Source organism: Rhinolophus sinicus, chromosome 13 (genome assembly GCF_057876585.1).
Source record: "Rhinolophus sinicus isolate RSI-liver-muscle chromosome 13, RSI-T2T, whole genome shotgun sequence".
Taxonomy (NCBI): Eukaryota; Metazoa; Chordata; class Mammalia; order Chiroptera; family Rhinolophidae; genus Rhinolophus; species Rhinolophus sinicus.
In genome coordinates, this window is record NC_142513.1 from 55,076,194 (window position 1) to 55,099,799 (window position 23,606).

General features: G+C 44.0%; 1 protein-coding gene across 1 annotated transcript in view; it reads right to left on the bottom strand.

Moving 5' to 3' along the window:
• The window catches only part of MCTP2 (multiple C2 and transmembrane domain containing 2), a 438,899-nt gene extending 422,202 nt beyond the window's left edge, over positions 1-16,697 (bottom strand). Inside the window, exon 1 of the mRNA XM_088789331.1 lies at positions 16,682-16,697. The gene's annotated coding sequence lies outside the window, so the exon portion shown is untranslated. The remainder of the gene's footprint in view (positions 1-16,681) is intronic.
• Between the last annotated feature and the right edge of the window lie 6,909 nt (positions 16,698-23,606).

The window sequence follows — 23,606 nt, forward strand, 5'->3', positions numbered from 1 at the left end:
TTTGAAAGTAAAGGAAGGGTTTATTAATAAATACATCAAATCAATAAATATCAATCAAGCCTAAATGAGGGGAAAAAAAAAAACAACAGACATACCTACACTCTATCTCTTATCAATGTAATTTCAAAGGTCAGCCAGCAAACCTTTCCTACTGGGATAAGCCCTTTGCATCATACATAAATATATGCCTATCAAAGGCAGAAATCAGTTACATCAGTAGACTGACAACAGAATCACACATTGGCTTTTTACCCCCTCCATATTTCTGAATCAGTTGACTCTCATAGATAGTCCTGGCTGTTCAGAAAACTGGATTTTTTTTTTTCTTACACTCAAGGGAACTTAAGTCCCAGGATTAAAGGAATTACTATCGCAAGTAGATTTTACTGTGGCTCACTTCATTTATTAATACCATGTCTGGAGTTAATAAGTATTTATTGACTCAATAAATGAGGTGATATATTAGTTTCACCAGAAGTTCATCTGTTTGCTTCCAATGTTCTCAAAATGTTGTGTTGAAGAATAAATTGGCAGTGACAGCTATCAAGAGCACTTCTATTTTCAGATATTACGAAATAGGTAAGGGAATTCGAGTTTTAGGAGGAAAACAAAAATGAATTAGAAATTGTATACACAAAAAGCACAACTTTCTCATCACGTGAGGTTCTTAAAACGGTGTATGTGCCAATACTATATTACGAGTACTCGTCTTCGTCAAAGAGCATGTATTAAGTGTGTTGTGTTCTTGGATGATTTCCTGTGTCACTCACAAAAGGAACTATACATTCCTTGTGCTGTCCTTTTGAAAGTGTCATACACCATGTGTCAAAGCAATGCGAAGAAGTCACTTCCACAGCTCAAGAAATCTACCAACCAGTAAATGATGAGATGAGAGGCCATTGGAGGAGAACCAAAATTAAAATGGTCTCAGCAGTATCCCTCGGAATTTCTATGAAATCTTTTAATAAAAAGCAGCTGGAATTTCATCCTGGCTCACCAGCTTTTGGTATGTGTCCCAAGGACTTCCATCTTATTTTTCTGCTTTTCTCTTTGACAACTATCAAAGTGCCAAATGTCAAAGTCTTGAAAAATACTGAAAAGATTGTTTGCTTTTCATTTTGGTCCTTTCTCAGGTTCCTTCTGCAAATGTGTTTTGGGCTCAGCATTCCGTAGACACACTTCTTTGCCGTTCGTTGTTGGAAGGAGTGCTTCCTTGTGACAATGTTTAGCCATAAATACCACTGGGCCATTAAGATGAAGACTTGGGAGTTCCCGAGTAGCACTGCCCTTGCCTCATATACTGCAAACACAGGGATACATGTTTAATTCTTACCACTAACCCAATTGTGTCCGTGGACACTGGGAATGAGCAATGTCAGAGACAGCTGACGGTTTGCATTCAGTTAAGGCTTACTCTCGTCCTTTTTCCTATACAAAGCAGGCAGCCCTTGAAGCCCATCTCAGCATCCCTGAAGCGTTCACCTGCCAAGGGCAGGGTTGAACCTGTAGTAGTCTTTGCTCATGAAGTGTACTGAGCACCAGCCTCGGGTATCAGCTGGCCCAAACCTGGTGTCTCTCTACACATCATGCAACAAACAGAAAACTAACAGGACTTGGAGGCCGCAGCCCCAAATTTCAATTCCAGTTCTATCTTTTAGTAGTAATTAGTATCATAATTAGCTGGGAAGTTTATTTTGATTCATTGAGCCTCTATTTTCTTGTTTTTACAAATGAGCTGTTCATGTACAGAGGGTGCCAAAGCAATGTATGCACATTTTAAGAAAGGGAAAAAATTGTGTTAAAATTGTAATGCTCAATATATACTGATAACGAAAGATGAATACAAGTCATATGTATACATTTTTTGGCACCCCGAGTATAACTGTAGGAAAGCTAACAACAACAACAAAAAAGGACGTTGCTTTCAATGCCAAAAACCTGACTGCAAACATTTCTACTTTGTGTGGCCGGCACTATAACTGTCGGAGGTGCTTAGAAAAATGCCTCCGTTTGGTCTGGAAGAGTCATTTGGGACCGATGAAGATGACACCACTTGGGCAGAGCGTCCGTGGATGGAGATGTTGGAAGAACCAGCTCTCTATGCCCAACAACAGGTAACCCTACATCAGAGAGAAGGGCTCCAGAAACCCAGAGAGAAGAGATGGATGGAGAGAGGCAGTCATGGAGGAGTACCCCAACCCCAAAGATTTGGGGGAGGCAGGTCAGGCCCCCCGGGGAAGCTGAAACACACAGGTCCTGCACAAAGGGGGCCAGCAAGGGAGGATGAGGCAATGGGAGCTGGGATTCTGACCAAGCCACGTCAGCCACAGGCCTTGGAAGAAGGGGGCTCCCTTTTCCTTCAGTCATAGGCACCACAATCCTGGGCAAGGGTCTGCAAAGAGACACAGCCCTATGACAATTCCCAATCGGTGAGGAATAGGAGTAACAAATATACTCAGAACTTGTATCTCAATCCACACAAGGCTTCCCAGGAGAGAGGGAGGGCAGCTCCGCTCCCTTGAGGTAAAGCTACACCCCAGGTGGCCGCCCATCTAAATCCGTCTGAACAACAGATTTAGGATCCTCCCCTTCATGGAAATGTCACAAAAACTGCTTGAGGCCACATAGAGTAACAATAATTAGCTACTTCATGAATGTGGATACAAATAAAACGCGGACCGGATGTATCAGAGCCCACATGTTAATGCAATGTGTTCACCCACCCGTCCATCCTCTCAGCCAGCCTTACTGAGAGCCTGCGATGGCCAAGTACAGCTCTTAGAGCTGGGTACCCAAACATGACTATGCCAGCCCCAGGTACTCGGGAAGCTCAAGTCTACAGACAACTCAACCAACAATGAACAGACAGAGAGGTCAGTGCCCTGAACACAGCCAAAGGAACAGAGTGAAAGGGTACTGGGCAGAGCCTGGTTTGGGGTGAGAAGAGCCAGACAGCCAGAGCTCCCTTCAAATCATAACACTTGAGCTGAGTCATGAAAGACCAGCAGGAGCTGTCCAGGCAGATGGGGACACTTCTCCATCTGCAGAATAAGTGGTTCCAGAATATGCCTTTACCGATCACCAGACGGAGCAAGGAATGGGGATGTTAGGCCAAATGTTTCACACAGGAATTGGTGATAACCCCTGACGAAACCCGGCTTTCCAATGTTGCCCTGTAGAACTCTTAGTAGATGCCACATCACACACACACTCACGTTTTAGTCCCTCTTCCTGGAGAGCACAGGGAGAGACTGCTGAGGGAAAAGTGAGGCAAGGTGACAGTCTGTTCTTTGAAGGAAAAAAAATAGACTTTTTCTTTTTGGTCCATCGATACCGGCCATGAGGGTGTTCAGCTATATTCTTCATGGACGTTTTCCTGGGAAACATAATCACCTAGAGATTGTGGAATCTTCCATTGTATCACTTTCTGGTTACAAGGGCACAAATTCCTCCATTTACACATTTTGCATCTCTCGTTAAACTAGCCACCCTGTGCCAGCTACACTCATAAGGAGACACAGACCTCCTTGAGATTTAGTGTGGATGGCAGTACATGCAACACCAAGCTGGGGCACAGAATACAGAAGCCCAGACATACCTGCCTTTCAGTAGGACTCATTAGTTATGAAGACTCTTACTCACAGAGACTATAATATGGGTACCCAGTAACTCTAAAAGATAGCATCCTGCTCTTGCCCCCAACTAAACCTTCCCACCCATCAAAAGGCAACTCAAGTCCTTAATGTCTCTAAGAATTCTTAAATCCCCCTTTCCCTAAATTCCTACAACACAGGAAGTGTGCCATGCCCAATGTAGCCTAACATTCCTTGATTGTTGTTGTATAAAGTGTTACCTTGATCCACAAATAGATTTTAAGCCCTGAGGAAAAACAAACTGTATCTTATAAAGCATCTGTTACCTTCAGTTTCCAAGGGTTGTTCCTCTCTCCTGATTTCTATCTGCCTATTGGACTTCCCACATGGATAGTCTGCAAGAACCAGAATCTCAGCACATCTACAGCAGAAGTCATCTTTTGACCAAAGTCAAGCCCTCTGTTTTTGACTGTCTCTGTTTCTCCTAAGCTCAGATTTATCCTGTATTAACCGCCCACCCTCACATTCATTCTCTCCTTTCCACAGTGAATGGCATTGCCCTCGTTCTGACCCTTGTCGTGTCCCATTATGACAACCGCGGAACCTCTTAACTGATCTCCCATTAGCCTTTCTCTTCCAAATCCAGACACCCACACGAGTCAGTCAGATGACACTTTCTGTAGCATCCTCTGAATGGTGTCCATCCCATGGCTTGTCATCATCCCCTTCACAAAGTACATACGTTTCCTTCTCGAGTGTTCAAAACCCTCTAGACTCCAACACCCATTTTTTCCAGCTGGAGATCGTTCTCCTTCTCAGCCCATAGCCTCCCGGGTACTTTCCTAGCTCCACACCATAGCTCAAGCCGTTGCTTTCTCATTCAATTCTTTTTCCAACTACCATAATCTGGCTCTGCCTTCAAAGTATACTTAACGTGCAGTGAACTCTTCATATATGAACCCATCAAGAATTAGGCATCGTGTTCTTTGCTGAGGGCATTTTCAAGTTAAGTGATTTTCTAATGCAGCTAATACATTAAAGGCACTATGCTAAACGTTGGAGGATTAATCTAGAAAGCCCAACTTCCATTTAGTAAGAGTTCTAAAGCAGAGAGACATGAAAGGTAGAGATTAATTAATACCGGAAAAAATATCCTTGATGTGAAGAAAGTCATGGCTCTTTAGACTGAAAAGCACACTGAATAACAAGTTAAGAAATTTATATATGACTCATATAAAATACTTCCTAGTAAAGCTCTGGAATTCATGGATAACAATAAAAGCATAAAATTGTCAAAGAAATGAACAGAAGCCCCTTTTTAAAAAATTTACTTTTGGCTTTTCATCAGCATCACTAAATAATCACTATAAATCAGAAGCAATATGTCTGAAGTTTCAAGGGTGAATTGTGGGACCCTAAGATTCTATGCACAGTCAAACTAACATATCAGTGCAAGGGCAATATGTGTGTGTGTGTGTGTGTGTGTGTGTGTGTGTCAAAAAGAAAAAATATTTTGGCCACGCAAGAATGCAGATGGCTTATCACACCAAACCTGCTCTGAATCACACAATTATACACAGCAGAAAAAAACTAAAAAAATTAATTACACAATCAGGAAGACAATGCAATGACCCTCCCCCCCAAAAAAAAATTTATCGTATTCTTAAACAGTAGTTGATGCATAATCTTTATCAATTCAGGAACATATAAGAACTATTACAATAGATTATGACATGGTAGGGAGACTAGAAGGGATGGTATCTTAAAGTTGTTTCAGTGGTCAGAGAAAAATACAATGGCTAACAAATGACTATAGGAAAATATGAGTTTTAAAATGTGCATAAAACATTTTAACATACCAAGTACCAAAAGTAGATATTGAATTATAATTCCAAACCACGAGAGGAAGTTAGAACCGAGAAGCTAGAAGCTCACTGCAATGTAAGTGAACTAGTCCTAACACTGCTAGGGAATTTTACATTGTGCAGATATTGCTACAATACATAGATCAACTGGAAGTGAATCCCATTCAATTACTAAAATGAGCAAAGAAATCTTATGCACTAAATAATGGCCCATCTATTTAGGTAAAAGGACAAGGACGCTAGAAAACCTAGCTGTCAGCACATGCCGTAAGGATTGGAAAGAAGTTGGAGATTGCTAATCAACATTCAAATCCTGACTCAGGCACTTTTTGAGTTGTAAATTACTATACAAAATTAGTAGTCACTCCTGTTAATGTACAAAAATCATCTGGAGTCTCAACTGTGAGAAATGGAAATCTAGGCTTGACTTTTTCCTTAGTATAACTTTCTAGAGATTCTCTAAACCAAACTATGAGATTATCTGCAAGACCAGTCCAGAAAATTCTGTTCCATCTATTTATTTGTCTGAGCTGATTCTAAAGCTGGCATCATTTCTCTTTGCCCAGTCACTCTGCTTTCTTCTCAGTTAATTAAGATGAGTTACTCCAAAAGCCCAGAGAACAGCAAAAATGCTCATGGTACAGGCACTAAACAAGATTAGAAAAATGCACGTTTGAAACGGCCATTTAATCTTGAAGTTATACTACAAGGAAATGCCTTTGATTCCCAAGGGATACTGCACAGATGTCTATGTGGGATAATAGATGGGATAAAGAATACAGAAAGGACTGAAATTAATGGAGTGGTTATCACGGAGCGCCGGCTCTTTGACTTAAATCTAATTGTTCTTTCTCTGTGGCGTACAAGGCTAAGGCAACTGGAGAAGAGAGAAGAGAAAGGGGGGTTTGGAGTCAGAAATCTGGACTGTGGACACTCGGAGCAGGAAGACAGTGTACCCCGCTTGTGCACTGGTCGGTCGTCACCTATGCAGGACAGATCGTGACACTGACCTAGAGAGCACACTGGACCGATTCCACAAGACTACATGCAAAACCCTTTGTCAACTGCAAAGTGTTCCTCGACTGATCGTTTGTAGAAGTGATGCAATTTGCAATCAGGATCTAGTGGAATCAGGGTGGTCCACAGCCTAGACAGCAAGTCAGGAACAGACGAGTGAGAGAAAGGCAAATCCAGAGCCCACTGGACGTGAGCACAGCCTCTGCAGCGGCCCTCGGGGTGGGAAGCAGTCCGCTGCACAGACGACCATGTTTCGCTTCCTGAATCAAAGTGAGGCCAGCCGAGACCTGACTTCCTGCCGTATGCCCGGCCCTGCTGGGCAGCATGCCGCCTGGCTGGTTCTTATGGATCCTTCCTTGGTCCAAATGTATTTCTCCCTTGTTCTCCCATGGCACATCTTACAGCTTTTCTCAATGCCTTGATTGGTAAATTATTCAGTGAAGCAACCATAAATTATTCTGATTCATCAACGTTACAACCGCTGAAGGAAACGGTTCAAAGCCTTTCTCTGCCTCCTGCTTGCTGTGTACCTGGAGCCCTCTACCACCGGCGCAGTGTTGTTATGGGTCATTCATGCAGGAGGCCTCTGGGATCTGCTCAGCCTCACCCAGGTTCCGAGGGGATGTGGACTGCAAATCAAAAGGCCACGTCAGCTGGGTTTGCCTTGGATGCGAAGCACGTATTAGCTGCGTGACTCTGGCAAGTTATTAAATCTTTCTTTGCCTCACTTTCCTTACCTGTAACAGAAGGATAATAACAGCACCTACGTCATAGGAGGACTGAATGAGTGAATATGTGTAAAACATGTAAAAGAGTGCCTGGCACATGATAAGTGTTGTATATGTGCTTGTTAAATAAAGAAATACGTTATTTGTGGGTAAAATTGTGGGTGAATCCAGAATAACAAACTTTCGGGCGAAGCTGAATATATATTAAATTTTTTTGTAAAACAGTACCCCAAGGGTGATTGTCTCTGAGACACTATGTATTTGTCCAAACCCATAAAATGTCACAGCTTCCACACTGAACTTTAATGCATGTGAATTTGAAAAATCACTTAGGAGAGGAACCCAGGATGGAATGCAGACTGTGACAAATGAATCTAACTGTATCACAAATGTAACACAAATGAAACAACCTTATGAAAGGGAGGGGACAAGAGAAAAAGGTGCTGATCTAAGTAGGTTGGAAATGAATGAAATCTATAAGACTGACGGCAAAAAAACCCCACACTACACAATAAGCATTGTCCTCTGGTTGGTAAAGTTGTGTGTGTTTTTTTCCCCTATTGGCAGGGGGTAGGTATTAACAACTCTGATACTGCTAGACATGTAAACTGAAATAGGACAATAAAAGAAGTGGATGGTGGCTGGTGGGTGCCAGGATTCTCACTGTTGAGTGAGAGGTTACAGATAAGCAAGGGGAGGAGGGTAGAATGATCCACGAAGTAACAGATTATAGGTGGAGATATCAGTATGAACTCATATTTAGTTGGACAGAGATACAGATGATTACATACCGTATTTCCCTGAAAATAAGACCTAGCCAGACCATCAGCTCTAATGCGTCTTTTGGAGTAAAAATTAACATAAGACCCGGTTTTATTTTACTATAAGACCCGGTATTATAATAATATAAGGTAATGTAATATATAATATTACATAATATAATGTAATACCGGGTCTTATATTAAATTTTGCTCCAAAAGACGCATTAAAGCTGATGGTCTCGCTAGGTCTTATTTTTGGGGAAACACGGTATAGCTATGTATATATATCCACATATATATTCTTGCTCTGTCAACTAAGAGGGATCAAAAAAACAACAGCCCAGTAACAACCAACACACTGAGTTCCAAGAGCTTGGTTCCTAATGATATTCTCAAGAAGAGAACCAAGAATCCTTATTGGTGAAGTGGCTGACTGTCCTCCTCTAAACCTGGTCCTTTCCCAGGGACACCATCACTCTGGGGATTAGGACGTCTCCATATGAATTAGGACGTCTCCATACAAACATTCAGTTCATAGCATTCACTTCTGATGGTTAATTTTAGGTGTTGCCTTGAATGGGTCATCAGGTGCCCGGACATTTGTCAAACATTATTCTGAGTGTGTCTGTGAGGGTGTTTCTGGAGGAGACTATTTCTTGTAGTTCTTTATCTTTTCACTAAACTGAACCCCAAGTCTTTTCTTCCAGGGTACAAGACAGAAGTCATCCATCCAAAGTCCCAAATGTACTCCCATGTAATTTTTTTTTTCTAGACATTTCTAAGCCATTCTGAAAACCAATACCTTGGGAAACTGCATGGTGTTCTCAATACTGTTTTCATAACAAAGGTTTTCAGGAGTGTTGCCTCTTGACGTTCAAGGAAGTTGTCAGTGAATGTGTTGGGTATGTGGGGGGTGGGGAAGAGAATACACAGAGTAAAAGAAAACTCTTTTTATTTGTCCGTGTTTTCTGTGCTAAAGTAATACGCCTAGGGGTTTCTCTTTCTGATGGCGGAGAGCAAACTTGGTTCAAGTGGTGGGTAATTCTAGCGCGTTCGAATACACAGGACATAGTCGTGCTTCCCACACAGCATCTGAAGCAGATGCACCACAGGTAGAAATGGCCCAAGCACACGGAAGGTATCATTAGTGTTAGAAACTACCAGCCACCCCACTGAACACAGTATTCAAAAAAAACAAGAAAAATAAAAAATAAAAGTGCCTCCAAACCACACACTATAAAGTTTCCAGCTCTGCTTGCCTTGTTTGTTGTCACCATTGAAGCATAAAGCCTGCAGTAAATCACTTTCGTTATTTATCTGACTTTTGTTCAGGAGCGGAAAGATGTACAGTCAGTGACCTTGAATACCACTTTGCTGGCGTTCAAGGTGAAATCACAGGTAAAACTGTGCTAGAGCTCAAGGAAGTGAGGAAGAGGATGCAGTAGAGAGTGTACAAATGAGCCAGTGTCCTCCACAACCTGCCTGCTCAGACAGCTTGGGGCCATGGCCCAGCCCCCTGGGCAGGGATCGCCCATCTCCCACAGCACCTTCCAGGGGCTCTCTCACCACCCACAGGACCACCTACTCCTCAGGGTTTTCTCTGAAGACTGAAAAATGGTACAGGCACCTTACGTCACAAAAGCCCAGAAAAGGAGACACAAACCCAAAGAATGGATTAGACCTCCTGCTCGTAACTCACAGGGGGAGCCTCTTCACGGAGGCTTTGGAGAAAGGACACAGTGGGGACAGCAGCGCCGCCCACACGCTCCACCTTGGAGGAGAGGACAGACCACCCATCCCATATAAGGAGGGGCGATGAGTGACAACTGGAGGTCCAAAAGCCAGAGATCCAGCGCTGGCGCTGCCACTTGTTTCCTCTGTGTTATCTGGCAAGTCACTCTGCTCTCTGACATTCGGTTACGCTGTGTCCAAAGTCAGACTAATAATAGGAAGGATAATGATGACGAGAATGCACTCAGCACGTGTACGTGTCAGGCTAGATACAAGGCACTTCCCTGAAGCATGTGCTCCAGTTTTCCAAATGCCAGGAAGTTAATGTTATTTTGCTAATTTACAGATGTGGACGTGGAGGCTGAAAAAGATGGAACAGTTTATCCACATCATATATGTAGTGTGTGTGGGAAAAGAATCCCCATTATGTCTCCCAAACCCATATTCTCTCCAAAAGCAACACTGCTCTTCTGGAAATATTATTTTCTTCCCTCTTTCCTCAGGTTGTCCTAAGAATCACATCTGAGAAAGTATGAAACCTGCTCTAAATGCACAAAGTGAAGGTAACATAAAATTGAATGCTTTATACACAATAGGTTCTAGATAATTTTAGGGAAAAGAAAAAGAGAGAAGGAAAAGGAGGGAGGGAAGAAAAGAGGAAGAGGGAGGAAGGAAGGGAGGGCATCTTCCTAGGTCAAAAGAGATACATATAAGCAAAGGTAACTCAGGCCAGGGTAGTCCTTGATTCGGAGGATGAGTAAATCACCACAGCCATGGTTTTAGTAAGGGGGGGACTTATGATTCTGGAATCCAAAGTCTTGAAAGAAGAAGTTCTAGAAGTTCCAAGAGACAGTCGTGGAGAGAAGATGCTGGGTCCTACTGTGAGAAATGGTTTCCAACGCAGTGTGTCCCAGGGAAAATCTCACAGGATCCCCTAGGCGCTCCCTGGAAAATACAGTTTTCGGCAACCCCATGATATGATTTCATAACTGTAGTGAGCCAAGACCAGAAGGGAAACCCTTCTTTCCTGCAGATTTGGCCCCAGCTCACACCCCAAAGGAAACCTCACCAACCGCGATAATTGACCTATAGCTTCAGTTCCAAAGAAGAATGCGGCCTTCGAGAGACAAATTATAGGGTTACAGTAGTTGCCAGCCATAAACATCCAGTCGAGGGTTCATAACGAGGGCTTCCCCCTCTTCTGGAAGAGAGCTGCTACAAGACTTTAGTGTTTAATGTGTTGTCCAAGACTCTATTTCTAGTGGATTTTACAAATCTGTACAGTGTGCCTGCCCAGTTAGGAGGGGAAGAAGAGGCTCCCACGTTTTGCTTTTTGTTGTTTTAATCTGATGACCTCCCAGGAGGATTGGCTGTGAAAAAAATGCCTTTGTCACTACTGATGTCACCGTCCCTTTCTTCTTCTGCCGTTGGAATGGTAGTTGACGCTGAATTGGTTACCAGTTTCTCATTTCCACTTGAAACAGATAGTCACAAAAGAACTTTTTCTTGGAATTTGACCACAGAAATAAAATATTTACATAGTACATGCAAAAACACATTTACATATATACATATAAGGAAATTTGTGTATTCCTAACATCCTTTCAAATACAAAAAAATGTGCATCTGTCTGTCTCTGCGTATGCAGGGGTGTGTGTGTGTGTGTGTGTGTGTGTGTGTGTGTGTGTGTGTGTGTATGTGTGTGTGTGTTATTTTTAAAAAGAGTAACCGGAGCCCCCCTGCCATGGTGGTCCTCTGAGCATGGCAGGGGAGCCAGACAGCCAGCCTGGACACCCACCAATGACCAAGCCCACGGCAGCTCGAGGTCCCAGGAGCCAAACGCATCAGCAATACAATTATTCTGAGTCATTCAGGAGTAGGATTATCTAGGGGGGAATAAAACCAAGAAACTTAAATGTTTCAAGCCCCAAATGCAAACTTGCCCAAAACTAGAAATAGAAGGTTGACCTACTTTGTCAAAAACTCAGTGATAGCAAGAAGACAGCCGGGCAAAGGCAATACAAAGGAAAGATCATCTTGGGGGGAAAACAACCATCATACGCTTGCATGTCCCCACTTCTCATAGATTTAGCATGGAATACAGGCGATCTAGCAATTCTGTGCTTTTGGAAATGAAAAACTAATAAGATATAGCCATGCATATGTCTCGATTTTCCATAAATAATCTAATGGTCACACATTTATAATCAAGAGACGGTATGATTATCCGAACCCAAATTCTCTCTAGCACAAGATACTGGCATATGCTGTAAGTGGAAAATAGTTATCTGTTTATAATAAACAGGCTTTAGACTCACTCATTTTAACGAGACTATAAGCTCTGGCTGACTGATGTATTATAGTAACGTAATGTACCTGGGCTCCAATTTTGAACAATTGTCCATTGCAAGGGACTGCTTTTGGGGGCACCCCATCCCATTTTGGTCATCACCTCATTACTGCTGGGTTCCTCCCATCAAGTCCTCATTCATTCCACATGCATAAATTAAGGAACAGCTCAGAACTTCCTTTATTTCCTTTGGGGGAAATAGTTACTTTGGCAGGAAACGGGTATGAACAAATGGAACAACCGTCTAGAGCAAAGTAGTAGCCCTTTTCTGTGTGGGTTAAAAGACCAAAGATGACTCATGAAATGCCTCAGATTGGAACTTCCAGGCTGAGGCAGCCTTCCAAGGGCCAAGAGGGAGGAAACGGGTGACCCTTCCCCTATTTCCAAAGTGCAGAAGTTAGAGACGACGATTACACCAGCAGTAGAGAAAAGAGCATCTAGGGAGCATGCTGCGAACTCACAGTAAAGCGTGGGGGTAGCGCAGTGTTTTCTCCCACCACACAGTGATACAGTGTCTATTTTGGTATAATGAAAAAGACACCATATAGTTACATAAAACCCTCTCAGTGCCAGGGATGACAAAGCAGAGTGCAGGGCCAGCCAAATACATTTTTGCTGAGGCAATGTCTGTCTCTATCTCTAGCTTACTTCCACGATCCACTGGGAAATCAAGGCGAAAGATGGAAACACATCCAGTGTGCTGCGAGCGACAAAATTAGCAGGGAAGATTCTCAGACAAGACCTCCAGGTCATCTGGTCCGACCTTCTAATTTTACATATTCATGGAACAAATGAGGCATAGAAGAGAGAAGTGCCCTGCTCAGTATCAAGCTAAGTCCGTGGCAAAACTGTGTCTAGACGCAACACAGGTCTGTCACTTACCTGAGGCGTGTTGCTGTTTCCCTACCCCCGCCCACCCTGGGTGGCCAACTGCATCAGAGATGAATGCGAGCTCTTCAGAGAAATAACTTCCTTGAGACAGAATTCACATACCATGAAGTACACATACTGAAAGCATCCAAGTCAATGGTTTTTAGTGTATTTCCCAGGTGTGCAACCACCACCGCATACATTTGAGAATATTTTCATCACCCTAAAAGGAAATCTCATTCCCATTCTCAGTCACACTCCAAAAACTCCCTCCTTCAACACCTGGCCCTCAGCAACCACCTACTCTACGTTCTGTCTCTGCAGATTTGCCTGTTCTGGACATTTCATATAAATGAAGTCATGTGATATGTGATTTTTATTACTGACTTCTTTCATGTAACATGTACTCAAGGTTCATCTGTGTTGCAGCATGTATCAGTACTTCATTTCTCTTTATGGCTGAGTGATATTCCTTTGTATGGACATACGAGCACTACATTCTGTTTTTCCAGCCATCACTTGATAAACATTTGGGATATTTCCTATTGTTTGGCTATTATGAATAATACTTTTATGAACAGTGGGTTATCTTTCCACTTTCTTGACAGTGTCCTTTGATGTGCATCGAAATTTTGAATTTTGATCAGGTACAATTTATCTTTTGTTGTTTGTGTTGCTTATGCTTTGGAGGTTGTATCTAAGATATTGTTGCATAAGCCTGGGTCACAAATATTGACATCGACATTTTTTTCCCAAGAATTTAATAACATTAGCTCTTACATTTAGGTCTCTGATAAATGGTGTGAAGGAGCAGTCTAACTTCATTCTTTGGCATGTGAAGTTTACCTCAATAAAAGAAGAAAAAGAGCACACACTGCACAATTTCGTTCTTAGAAAATTAGAGAATGCAAACTCATCTACAGAGAAAGAAAGCAAGTAAGTTGTTGTCTTAGGCTGGGGGTGGGAGGTAAGCAGGGGTGGGGGAGGGGAATTACCATCACTCCACTTTAGGCAGTGACGGATATTTTCATTATTGTGATTGTAGTGATGGTTTCATAGCTGTACACGTGTCAAAATGTATGTAAGTTTATTGTATGTTATGATACAGTTCTCGATTAGTTATACCTCAATAAAGTTGGAAACAATAAAAATCCACGATGGCGTTCTCTAGAGATTAAAAGATACTTAACAGATATATTAACAATTATACTATGTCCACATTATTTATATCCTTATTATTTAAAAACAGACATTCATATATACATAAAAGGTACAAGGGAAAATGGGAATGCTGACGGATAATGGAGATACTAAGAAATTGGTGTTAATTGTGTGGGCATGATAATGGTAGCTGGTTATGTATTTTAAAGTCTTTATCTTTTGGCGATACATACTGAGAAATTTTAGATAAAATAACATGAAGCCTGATATTTGCTTTAAAATAATCTAGACGGGGTGATAGAGGGGTGAGTAAGTAATGTACAGGGAAAGAAAAGACTGTCCAAGAGTTGACTGTTGATGAAACTTGGTGGTGATTGGTACTTGCGGGGCTTGAGGGAGGAGGTTGTTTTCTTTACCTTTATATATATTTGAAATTCTCTATAATGAAAAATTTACAAACAAGATAAGCACACATACATAGTCTCCTCACCCGGTACAAGAGTAAAGAGAAGATCTCATACTTGTATTCCCTTTCTGAGTCATAAAGGCTAGTGAGCCATTCTTATCTACTCTATGCAACTGTCATAAATTGATCACCTTTCACGAGGACACCACAGACCTAACAATTAGATTCAAAGTGCCCTGCTCCAATACACCCAGAGGTAAAACTGGAATACTCCACAAAACTCAGGACTATAGAGTTTTGAGGACTATAAACTTAAAGAGACCACTGTATCACGAGTAGCAGATAGAAACTGTGTTACAAGATATAATGTCAAGAACTATCCTAGAATCAGTCGAGCGAAAGGTTTCGGTTTAGAAATCTTCTACTCCTCTACGGAAGGCATAAAACACATTCCTTCAAATCACTATGTACAGTGCCAAGTTTACCCTTCCTGGCTAATCAAAGCACGTAACTTAGTAAACCGGGAACAAGGAACTACACAGCCCAGGAAGGGAACCACGCGTACAGCATCCGGCCGTATCAGTCTGACTGGTCCTTTCCAGTCTGACGCTGGCCAGATTCACGTTAAGAACGATGCCTCCCTAAAGAAGGATCTGAAGTTCTTCCACCTACTTCCACCCCCCCTGCCTCTGCACAGAGATATTCCTAACAATTGATGAATGGACCCTCTTTGTGGTGATGACACCTGTGACGTTATTCCTACACAGAGACACACAGACATGAATTCATTTCTTCTCCCAGGTTATCCTTGAAGCCCCTTTTCTCTACTAGACCCATGCCTGCCATTTCAATTTTGTATAACGTATCTATTTGTATTGGACCCGCCAGCCCTGTAAGGATCCCTACCACTTCCCAAATGCCTACTTTGGTCCTGGGACCCACTAGACACGTATATACACGAGGCCGATCCTCGCAATAATTGTGCAAAGTAGATATTGACTTTTTCAAATGAGGAAACAGATGCCCAGAGAGATTGAGCCCAAGCTCACTCAGCAATAGATGCTGGAGCTCAAATTCCCTCTGGCTTTGAATCTTGTGTTCTGTCCACTGCATCCTAATCGACTTCCTTTCCACTCTCCACATATCTCAGCAGAATGGCGTGCCCATCTCCCAGACTCTCACTGTCCTTGAAAACGTCAGCAGCCAGTTCCCACTTTGCAGGCCTGCCCCTCCCAGTACCGCACGCTGCTAGGAAGGAGACAGCGGCTAACTCTGGAGGTTTGCTATGGAGACGTCCCCGTGGCTCTCATTCTGCAGCCACGTTTCATAGTCACTTTTGCCACCAATACGGGTCATATTGTTTTCCACTTACCTTCTTCCTTTCTGTTATTTCTCAGTTGGTTGAAAACCCAGGTAGGGAAGAGGGATATTACAGATGGGGTGCAGTCTATTAAGTTGACATCACAGTTTTAGAAAATGTGCCCCTAAACCAGGGTGGGTTTTGCCCTTGCTTATTGAGCAAGAGGGCTCCCTATGCCAATCAATACCGTCAGCAAATACAGTAGTTGTTTAACCTGCCTGCATACACGCACACATGCACGCACAGAGAAGTTAGGTTAAGAACATATGTGTTAATTTCCCTCTGAGGAACAATCTTAATTATAAATGAACGTCTTTTATTCCTTAACTAGACCCAGTAGGACGTCTCTTTGGCAGTACCTACCTTTTTTTTTTTCTTTTTAGCAGTTGGTTAGAAATGTTCTTTGTAACCGAAAGCAATAAAAAACTATTTTCATTAAAAAAAAGGAGAGGGGAATTCTATAAATCGGATTGAAATTCTCCAGCATCACAATGAACCATGAAGATTTTACTGAGGCTTCTCTAACTTTTCCCTCTGGTTAATCTAAAGATTGAGACGCACCCCCCACCCACCCCCACCCCTCTCAGTACTGAGAGCAATAACGCAGCTGCTGTGCCACCGAAACCAAGAAGGCTTACAACACCCAGGCAGCGCTCAGTGGCCAGAGCCTGCTCGGCTCCTCCAGGGTTTCCTGGAACACAAGTCCCTTGCCCGCAACCAACACATTTTCTTAGCAAGAGGAAAAATATTTCACAGCATGTCCAATTAGTAGCTGTGTTTTCGCTCTTAAATAACAAAAGTCAATAATCAGGGAAGTCAAATAACGGCTTTACACTCACCCAGGGGACGACCAGGTTAAGTCTCGCTGAGCCAGGTTACCAATTACTACAAAAAAAAGGAGAGCAAGTTCATGATCAGACAGACGGTCCATAACATTAATTACTACCTGAAAATGCAACAACTGAGGATTCATTTCAGTGCTTGATGACTCCTATTTACATGTCAGTGAGCACATGGAGAATCAGAATCATTGTTGGGAATAGAGACACGGGCTGCGGGAGAGATCGGGGGATTACCTAACTTCTGGGGTCTTACGTAGGCAGAATAGATCATAGGGGACCACGATGGCCCATTTATGTCACAGTGCATTTCAAGGTACCTCCTGTGTGTCACAGCCCCACCAAATTCAAATACCTGTGGGGTCAGTCAAGTAGCAAAAATAAGTGACGTGGCTCCAGGTAACTGGGTCACACAACTAGTCCTCTAAATTCCCAGCAGGACTGGTGCCATAGTGTGTGGAGTCCAGTGCAAAACGAAAAGGCAAGGTCCTTTGTTCATAAGGCAGGAAAAAGGTGGCATTCGAGGTGCTAAAACATAAAGGTTTTTCCTTTCTCCCCAGTCTCTTTCTGCCTCTGTGTCCAGTCCACCACCAACTCCATCTACCTGTCAAGATGTGGGGTTTGTTTGTTTTTTGTTATCTGATGCTGCGTTTCCAGAGGCACAGGTGCGGAGGTGAGTGCAAACCCTACGGTGTACATTCTGTGATGTCCCAACATCTAGAGCCAGGAGGGCTTCAAAGGGCCTAACCACAAGGTCTCCTCCTCTGTCTGCTCCTACAGGTAAGGTCCCCTAGCTGAACATCCTTCCTTAGCAAGGGGGCCAGGCACAGTGCCACCTGATTCCTGAGTAGCTGGTTTCAGTTCCCTGCCATCCCATGAAATGATTCAAACCAGCCAATCCCCTTCTCCCGTGGGAACCGGGGAACAGCTTCCCCCCTTGTGACTACAAAGCCTGCCTCCTCCCGCCCCTGCTATCACGCTGCTCCTCACTGTGGCCTGTGGGGCACATGCTTTCTTCCTTCCTGGAGTCTATCAGGGCCTCTTGAGCTGATCGGTGTCAGTCTCACCTGTCCATTGTTGAGTGTCACGTGTGCAGCCATCCCCATAGACCCAGGGGAAAGAGGAAGCAATCAAAACAGACTCTCACACACCCTCCCTGTGACTCCATGTATGTACATGGAGCCAGCTGATGCTCTACCAACTTCCAGGACCCCGCCTGGAAGCCACTGGACCGACATGCCATGCTCCAAGCGCGCTGAAAAAGCAGAGCCGGGTATCGTGTCTTACCCCAAGCCTACTAGCAGAGGGGTACGGCCATCTCTGGGCCGGGACACGCTAGGTACCCAGGCTGGGGGTAGCTGAGCAGCTCACTCTTGCCAAGTCACCCACCAAAAAGCGCCTTGGCACTACCAGACCAGGATGAAGCCAGCTGCCTCCATGCCCTGCTCCAAGATGCCATGGGACGTGCATACCCAACCCTAATGCTCCCACATCCATGCCTAGGCCCCCACAAAGGGCAGAGGGGGCCCATACTCATGAGGTGAGAGCAAGGCAGGGCCTCTGGAGGCAATGACGTCAGAGCCTGAGCAGGAGTTGGGGGAGGACAGGTAGAGCCTTCCAGAAGACGTAGCTTGACCAACCCATGGCTGAATTTATCCTCCTTTCTACTATCTAGCCATGCAAACAGCCTTCCTTCTGGGAGCAGTGATATCAAAACTCCCACATGTTTTTCAGTATCTGCAAAGGGACTCACTTCCAGTCCCCAGGAAGCAGCATGGAACATTGGGAAGACATGAGATTTGAAATAAAACCCAGCTATTCCTCCTGACTGGCCATGGGATTGTGGAAAGTCACTTAACTTCTCAGAGCGTGTGTTAGTCATCTGCAACCTGAATCAGAGCTATCCCATCGCAGGGTGGTGATAAGCAGCAGAGCTAAAAGGAGCTGGCTCTGCGTGGAGGTTGGTTAACGATAGATAGAATATGTTAGAATACCTGCCCCCTCTTCTGTTGCCCTTTCCTCACAGCCTGGCCTCAACTCCGCCTTGTGGGCCGTGGACTGAACTATTTATTATTAACTCTGTGTCCCTGGGTTCCACGTCTACCCAATTTCCATTGTATAAAAAAACACTCAAATTGGAAAATATCTATCTTTATGACCACATTTTGCCGGACCAATTTAAATTCTTTATGCATTAACAGGGGATGAGGGCAACTCTGTGGTTTGCTGTTCCTTGAACGTGAGCCAGACCTTGAACCAGAACCTCCAAGTTCTGTTGAAGGACCGACGTATGACATGCTGATACTTTCAATACACGCTCTCATTTTCTACTCACAGCAACCCTGCAATGCTACTGTTATAAACTGAGGCATAGACAAGGTAAGTATCTTACATCAAGGAAACAGCCGACTGGGGCGGGGGTTAGGGGGGTCAAACCCAGATCTCACTGGCTCACGTGCTTTCCCAGATAAAGTTGTGTGTTTGGCAATATGCTACATGCGAGCTCCTGATGTGAAACAGTGTAACAGGCCTCGAAAGCATCCTGTGATACTAAATCAGACCTAAGGAGGAGCTGTTCAACAAATAAAATCAGAATCATCTTCCGTGTAAGGAAATCACTCAGGGTGTTCCTTTCAAAATAAATGTTGAGAAAATCTACTGGCACCGGCAAACACAAAAATGTGAAGACCGTAAGGGCTGCTGTGCTCTGTTTCTTGAGAGACTCAGAAATGCAAAATCTCACAGTGGATTTGGTCTTTATAGAATTGCCTGTTTGGTTTTTGTTTTGTTTTGTTTTTTTGTTTTTTTGCTGTGCGTGCTGAAGTTCATTTCCTATCCCCAAAATGTCCCAGATTGGCATTAAGGACAAGAACGTTTTTCAAAATTTAATTGAGTAGAATTAGACACGTTAGTACATTTACGTAAACTTTGCTAAGGAGGGACATACATTAGGGCTACTGTGTTACAATACACTTTCCTTTGGTAGTTGGGATGTAAAAGGGATGCCAACGGTATCATCAAAGTGATGAAAAGATGCCCTCACCTCGTCCTGTGTGTGATGTGCTCGGGCAATGAGTTTGGCGAGGGCAAGCAGAGCAAGTGGTGGGTGGGTTGTCACCAGCATCGGGAGATCAGGCAACTATTGGAGTCTGCGATTAAAGTTGGCCCAGCCAAGCGAAGAGATGGTGAGGCCAACTCCGTGCTGGGCGCTCACAGGTGATGCGAGAGTCAGGAAAGATGGGTCAGCAGCCAGTAGCCAAGGTCCCTGGAAACAAAGCACAGGAGACAATCACCAGGTGAGCCAGCACTGCTTCAGACCAATCTCTCTCCGCCAGACCACTGCTTAGCCATGGCCTCTGCCGGTGCTTCCTCGAATATGACATTCTGAAAATGAGGCTGTCCTATGGACGAGTATGAACCTGGGGATGCTATGAACCTCCAACCACACCTTACATCACTTTTCCATTTCTCCTGTTTACCAAGTTCTCTGAAGTTTACCTACCAAATCACTCTAAAATCCCTTCTTTCTTTCTGCGGTGGTCGTTATCTCAAGCTAACCAGATGAGTTTCCTTAGGACCTGGCTTTCTACTTCTGCTCCTATCTAACCTCTCCCAGTGCCTCCATCCCTCCTCAGGTGATTTCTCTGCTTGGAGACCTGGAGCACACAGTCTCCAAACCCTTGCCGGTGTGAAGGCTGATGACGCTGCTGAAGCTAATAAAATGCTACGTCGCAGGCCCTGGGGATACAGAAGAATAGGGCAGAGCTCTTTCCCCTGAAGATCTCACCACACTTTGGAGGATAAAATCAACTTCATCTCCTGCCATCTCTCTCCAGTAACATGATAGTCCTGTCACAGTATATCCATCTGTGCTCTTTGAGCTTCTTGCCTCTTGACACGCCTCTTCCTGGAAAACTCCTATTCATCCTTCAATGCCCAACTCATTGATCTTGCACATAATTTTTGTCTCAATTCCCTACACAGGATGTGTCTTGTGTGCATTCCCAGAGTGCTTTGCATTTCTCTTTGTATAGCACTGATCCCGTTAATTGCAAATAACTGCTTAAAAATCTCTGCCACTAGACTTCATCACTTTCTCAAGTGCAAGAATCATATTCTGTTCACACTCGCATTGCCCAAAAGCTAACAGAGTGCTGAAATACATGAGGCATAAAAAAAACATCATTTTAAAAAATAATCTGTTAATGAATGCATGAATGCAGGCAAGGTTTGGGAAGTCAGACTGAAATTTGACCCAAAAATAACCACACAATATCTGTATTTCACTTAGTGTCCTGAAGACTGAAGATGAACTGCCAAGGGAAACACCCAGAATTTTTGGCAGGTAAATGGGGGATTCTTAGTCTTAGGAATGTAACAATCACATTTTTAAACGACTTCAGAGGAATCAATCCATCACATAAATAAATTATTTCCTCAAAAACATTCAAGTCATATTTCTAATTCTTATCAGCAACGTCATCTATTCCCGTCTCCAATCTCTTCTTTGGTCTGGTGTTAAATTGAATTTATTGGATAATTCTTCTCTGATCTAATTAAAGGCGCATTTCAGGGAGATGGCTCAAGCACTCCTTCCCCTCCCCGACTGTCCTCCAAGCACCCCCACCCCAGCCCCACAACAAGAGCTTGGATACCAGAGACAGAGAGAAAGTCGATAGTTGACAGCAAGGAAAAAATCTGAGGCATTGATCGTCTCCTCCACGTTGAGACAAAGCCCCAGAATTCAGTACTTTATTAACTCTGCTTGTGCTGGAAGGGAGAAATATGTTTAAGTGATTTCAGACTAGAAATGTGGAAGAGATTCCAAGGTCATTAAATTCAACCCAGGGTTCCTGACCATGACTGACATTTTGGATCCAGTAACTTTCTGTTGGGAGAGTAAGTGGGGCGTCGTCCTGTGCTCTGTAACATGTTTAGCAGCCGCCCTGGCCTCTACCTGTTAGACGCCAGTAGCAAGCCCCAGCGTGACAACCAAAAATGTCTCCAGGTATTGTCAAGTGTCCCCTGGGGTGGGAGGCGTTACATTAAACCCCTGGCTGAGAACCACTGATCTAACCCACCACACACAAATAAAAGTGTTTCTAATTTCATTATAGAAAGCGATCTTTTCAAATGCTTTAATAATGTGGAAAAAAATGTAGACTACTGTCAAATTCATATTTCAGCCAATGTTGCTGTTGACAACTATCCTAAAGAGATCATCTCCAAACCCCACTGGAGGAACGTGGACCCAACTCTGACCTAACCTCATCAAAGCTCTATTTTGGATGAGAAGTGGAGGCAATTTGTCGTGCGGTACATTTTCCCTTCCTTGATGTTTCTAGAGGGCATGCTGTGGCTTGCTCTGCAGCCAAATCAGAAGCATTTGAGCAGAGATTTGATGGATGGAGAACTTCCCATACAAGTGCGTTCACAGCGCGGCGATGTCTGAGATGGAACATACCATCTTACATTCCTACACAAGAAATCTAAGGAAAAGCAGAGGCCAGAGACGGGCCTTGGTATGTGGGCTGGGGCAAAGGCGCAACGATCCAATGCAAGTATTTCTGTGAATACACTACAGGTAGTAGTGAGAAGCACTGGAGAGTATAACCAGGAAGGAGGATGGTCTTGTGTTAGAATGAGCACTCTGGAAGCAGAAGAGGGACTGAATTGGAGGCCGAAGAGTTGGGGACAGAAAGGCCAATTAGGATGCCCTGTTGCCGTAATTCGGGAGAGAAATGAGCCTCAGTGCACATGAGATAAACAACTCGGGGTGTTGGGAGTTGCAGGAGGAAAGAGATCAAGGAGGAAGGGGGTACTCCACAAGGAAATTGCACGCTGACTGACTCAATGAGAGGTACCCAAATCCCTCCCTACTTTATTCGTGGACATGAGCATGAGGAACAGCCTGCTTAAGATGGGGACATGCCTGTATTAGTTCTAACAAGAAACCTAGATGTGGCAACACTAGAGAAGAGCTCTAGTATTTGAAAGCATCAACACGCCACCAGGCACTGCACTCACTGGACACTGCACGTGCTCTCTCGAGGAACGAATGCCAGCTCATGGGTGCCCTTGCCCAAAGGACAAACATGCACCTCTTGCATGGGTCGGCCCCAGGGAATCTCCCAAGACTGGTAAATTTTGTTCCATTTCTCTTGCCCTGCAACCGCTGCAGCAGCAAAATGAATCACTCCTTCGGTGACAATCAGCCTCGCAAATCAATTCAATGAATTAAAACAGGCCCTGCTAGATCAAAACAGAAGCCAAGAATAGATCAGGTCTCCTTTTCTCTGGTTTGCACAGATCAAAAACTGCTCCGGGATTTCTGAAAAGAACAGCTCAGCCTCCCCTTGCCCAGCAGCAAGCACACTGGGCCTGCATGAGGCCGGGCCACCCTTGGGAACAGCCGGGCTGCTCTTGCAATGTCAGAGGCGGCACTGCAAAGCCCCTCCACTGCGTTCTGGGCGATGGCTATTGATTTCAGATACTGTTTCAGAGCAAAACTGAAAGCATATGCCTCTGCAGCTTGTCAAGCACTCAGGCCCGTCTTTCACAAGAGACTTTGCACCAGCAGCCTCGTGCCTGGTGCCCCTGAAAGCAGAACCAGGCCCTCTGAGGCTTGTTTCCTCACTCCCTGAGATTCGATCAATGACGCAGCCAGTCAACATTTTCGTTCCTTTAACAAGCCTACCTAGAGTGCACAGAGCGGGAGAAAAAGAAGGCTGAAGGAGCAAACCATGGAAGGTCTCCAGTATCTGGTGTGGATAAGATTCAAGCAGAGTGAAAATGTCAACAAGCTCTGATGGCTCTTGCCTTTGGTACTTTTTGGGGGTCTGTTATCCTTTCGGGAAAGCCTGTGTTTATACAACAGACATTTATTACACGTTATTTTAGGCTTTGGGGTGGGGAGAAGAAGATG